Source organism: Nuphar pumila, chromosome 7, assembly GCF_984573655.1.
Source record: "Nuphar pumila chromosome 7, dmNupPumi1.hap1.1, whole genome shotgun sequence".
NCBI classification, from domain to species: Eukaryota; Viridiplantae; Streptophyta; class Magnoliopsida; order Nymphaeales; family Nymphaeaceae; genus Nuphar; species Nuphar pumila.
In genome coordinates, this window is record NC_143255.1 from 122,785,810 (window position 1) to 122,790,780 (window position 4,971).

Here is a 4,971-nt window from a genome sequence, read left to right on the forward strand (position 1 = left end):
TTTGTTTTTGCTTGATGTAATACCTCTTTGTCCTGAGCGATTTGATGACAGTTGTTGATTTCTTGCAAAGGAACTTGCCTTGAGAAGCATAAATAAGCTTCGAAGAGGAGTCAGGTTGCTCCAAAAGAAGAGTTCATGGTGGATGATTGTGTAGCAACTTTGGTGCATGATTTTGCTAAGCTGACAAATATTGTAACCAACGTGGAGAAGTTGGTTCAGGACACAAATATTAATGCTTTTCTAACGCTTGATCACGAGATCAAGTTTGTTGTAGGAGAGACTCTGTAGGCAGTCTTACCACCATATTTGAAGACCTGCTAAAAAGGTTCAACACTATAGCCAAAGAAATGGTTGTGATCCACAAGAATAATGACCAGCTAGAGCGACAATTGACCACTATTTCAGTTGGAGGAGGAGCAGAAATTAGGGATAGGTCACGTATCAAGTAGCCTGAACCTGCAAAGTACAAGGGTACTCGCAATTCCAAGGAGTTCAAAAACTTTATTTATCTAATTGATCAATACCTCGATGCTGCAGGACTCAAGGATGATGTAGGCATACTAAGCACCACAATGATGTACCTTGTGGATAACACGATATTGTGGTGGAGACATCACCTGGGTGATGTTGGGTGTGGTCTCGTTGTGATCGACAATCGTGAGATGATGTGAAGCAAGAATTGTGCAACCATTTCTTGCCAAAAAAACGAGGAGAGAATTACCTATAAGTTGATGACATTAAGGCAAACTAGGGCAATTCATGACTATGTTAAGGCCTTCACCTCATTGATGTTGGACATCGAGAATATGACCAATCGAGACTGTAAGTACCACTTCACCACCCTACTCATTGATTTGTTAAAGAAAAACAATTCATAGTTGTGGATTGATACTTGCCAGTAGTCCTTCGAGAAGCTAAAGCATGTTGCGACAGAAGAACCCATGTTGCAATTGCCTGACTACCAGAAGCCATTCAAAGTGCAAACAAATATGTTTGACTTTGCAATTAGAGGGGTGTTATTATAGGAAAGACATTTCATCACTTTTGAAAGTTGTAAGCTTAATGATGTTGAGCAACACTACAAAGTGTATGACCATGAGATGTTGGCTATCGTGCATTGTCTTTGCGTATGAAGGCATTACCTTATGGGGGTCACAGTTCATTGTGCAAACTGACAATGTTACGACAAGTTACTTCTACATTTAAAAGAAAAGTCTGAGAAAAGGTCACTGGCAAGAGTTTCTAGTAGAATTTGACATGGTCTTTGAGTACAAGCTAGACAAGACTAATGTCATTGTTGATGCATTGAGTCAGAAGGCTGAAATTGTCATGTTGCACGAAGGAAAAGACAACACTAGCCAACCAATGAGCAACCTTCTCGAGTAGGTTTGAGAAGGATTGAGGAATGATCTGATGACCCAAGAACTTATCACCCTAATGAAGGAAAAAAAAACTTAAAGGTTTTGGTTGAAATATGATTTGCTCTGCACCACTGAGGATCATTTGTACATCCCACAATGGGGTATTTTGTGAAGGCGCTTGATGCAGGAATGCCACAACATGTGTTTGACTGATCACCCAGGGCAGCGTAGGACATTGGCCTTATTGGACCATGCATACTACTAGCCACATATGCACGACGATGTTGATGGATACATGCACACTTGCTTGATTTGTCAGCAAGACAAGGTCGTTAACTAGAGTTTTGCAAGATTGTTGGAGCCATTGCCCATGTCGAGCCGTATGTGGGAGTGTATCACCATGGACTTCATTGTCAGTTTGCAACTCAATTCTTATGGTTATGGACAAGTTTTTAAAGTATGATGTATTCATATCAGTCATTGCACTTGCTTAGCTACTGACTTGTAAAGTTGTTGGTGCAACACATAATCAAGCATTAAGGAATCTTAGAGAGCATTGTCAGTGATCGTGATCCTCGTTTTACTAAAAAATGTTGGCGAGAGGTATTCTGCTTGATGGGGAAATATTTGCGCTTCAACACCTGTTTTCATCACGAGACTGATGAGCAGACTGAGCAGATCAAAGACATGCCAGAATAATATTTTTGGCACTTTGTTAGTGCCAACCAAAGTGTAATATTCATATTTTTTTATAATTTATAAATTAATTAAATATGATTTTTTATGTAATTATGACTTGAAATTAGTGCTTGATTTAAGGTCAAATTTAACCCATCAATTTTAAGGTACAAATTGAAATCAAATTAGTGCCTAAGTCGAATGTAAAGTGGAAGTGAAATTCAAGTTAACACTACAAGAAACCTGTGGATTAGCGACGACCTAAATCCGTCGCTAAACAGTTTAGCGACAGATTAGTGTCGGATTAGAGACGGATAACTTTCATCCTGAATTTTTCGACGCTAAGTAGCGACAAAACTTATCCGTCACTAATTTGCGATGGATTAGCGACGGAAATGATCCATCGCGAGTCTGTCACTGTTTTAAATTAGCAATGGATAATATCCGTCGCTAGTCCTTCGCTATTTTAAATTAGCGACGAATAATATTTGTCACTAATCCGTCGCTAAATTTAAAAAAAAAAATAAAAAAAAGTTTAAAAAAAATTTGCTCGCTGTCGGGAGGTATTTCGGCAGCAATAGGCCAGACTTGGAGCGATTCATCGGCGGCGATGGAGGAGGAGGACGACCCACCACCGGATCCCATCAAGTCATACTCCCTCGACCCCAAGATCTCCGATTGGGTCTCGCAGAGGTCGGAATGGATCAATCCCGTTGTTGACGGCCATGACGGAGACGAGGCCGGTGTCGGGGCGGATGGCGTCGCGGAGGCGGTCGAGGTCGAGGAGGTCGTCAGAGCCAACAGGGAGGTAGGTGGTGTGGAAGCGACCTGCTCCCTGGCGCGCTCTACCGCCTCGTTCGACTCCCAGTCGTAGAGGTGAGTGCGGGAATGGGGGTTGCTGAAGCGGCTAGTGAAGAAGGGCAGCATCGCGTCCATCACCCGCGGGTCCACCGACGATGTCGCCTGCATGTCCAGGTACAATGGCCGCCCCGCGATCCGCACGCCCTTCATCGAGATTCCTTCGCCCTCCTCTGTTGCGTCGGAGTTGGGCGATGGCAGTCCCGGCGGTCGACATCGTCCAGCAGGATCGTCCGATGAGCCTTACTGCGGCGAGCATGAGGCTCGACTTCATCGACCAGCGGGAGCACGAGGCTCGGTTTAAATCGAACATCAGTTTAAATTTCGAACAGGGGAGAGAGGGAAAATTTTGCGCCTTAGGTGGGACGGTTTAAATCGAAAATTAGTGACAAAATTAGCGAGGGAATTTTTCCGTCGCTAATTAACGACGGAAAAATTCCCTCGCTAAATCTGTCGCTAATTTCCTACAGTTTTGCAGTGAAGATTTTTTTCGTCGATCTGTCGATAATTAGCGACGGATTTGAGACGGAATTTATACTGTCGCTAATTTCAAAAATATTTCAAAGATTGGCGATGGATAATGTTCTCTCGCTAAGTCCGTCGCTAATTTGCGACGAAAAAAATCCGTCGCAAAGATCCGTCGCTAATAAGGGTTTTTCTTATAGTGTAAAATCAAGTTAAATTTAAGTAAAATTAAAGAGGTTAAAGTGAATTTGGGCCCTAGTTAGATTCAAAATGGGTCACGTATCTAGTGGGATATCCAAATTAGCAATTTTGGATTTGGGTTGGATTAGAAAATGCATTTTTCAAAATGGAGCGACATCCATGTTGGTTCTTTTTAAACTTGCATTGGATCCAGAAATGAATATGTTAAAATAGATCATACCGTATTAAGGACCCAATCTAGAGTCTTGGTGAGATGTCATGACTGGAAAGTGGGGCCCAGAGGATCCCACCCAACTCAGTGGGGTGCCACGTGTCTGCAGGAGGGCCCACAGGGGTTATGGATGTGAAAAGGGTATAGTGGTCTTTTACACCCTCTCCATGCAAAGTGGGAAGCCCATAATGCATAGAGATTTTTTAGGTGGGTACCATAACATTTGAAATTAAAAATAATTATCTAAATATAGATAATTAAAAGATTTAGTAAAATAGAGAAGTTACCAAAGTTTGATGACTTTCTCTTTTACTAAGAAAGTAAATAGAATTGAAATAAATAAATTAATTAAATTAGATAGAGGATTCTAAAAAAGGGTGGGGCACCCCCCTAGTGGACCCCACCTTGTGCTGAGGTAAGTTTCTAATTACCTAGGTAACTATCAAAAAACTAAAATTGTTAAATAACAAAAAAAGTGAAAGTGATAACTAACAAAAAGTAAAACTACTTAAGCTCCAAAAAGTAAACAAATCCCTAAATAAGTGGGTAGTGCGAGTGTTTGATGGAATCTTTCCCCTCTATATGATTTTGGAAAAGCACTTTCTCTCTCTTGATTTCCTAAGAGATTTACCAAGTGACATAAATCCATAAAAGGTAGTATTCTATATAATTTAAATTATTTATATTAGAAGGAATATTCCATTTGAGAGGTGGTTGGGATAGATCCCAACCCATCTACACGTTTTTGAGTGGGTCCCATTCCTTAGAGGGTTCATTGTGGTGGTGCCAAGTGGCACTTCTTTTATGATTAAATAACTCTTAATTAATTATTTTTGAGGTGTTACTAGATTAAGGGTGTTGGCCAAGATAAAAGGTTGAGGTTAAAAGAGAGGTAGCTTAGGGTTTTGGAGTAGCTTAGAAAAGAGATATCCTGGGATGCTTTTGCAAGATCTCTTTATCTCTCTAAGATCTCTGTCTTATATCTCTAAGATCTCTCTCCTATTTTTATATCTTCTATCTTCTCCTTCTTTCCTCCTTCCTCAAGCATGGAGAGGTGTTGGTAGTCATTAACGTTGTTCCAAAGTGTTAAAACAAGAGGCAAAGGTGGGAGCACACTCAAAAAAGAGATAAAGGTAAAGTTTTTATAACATTGGACCCATGTATGACCTAGCCTACATGATTCATGTGAGAGAATCT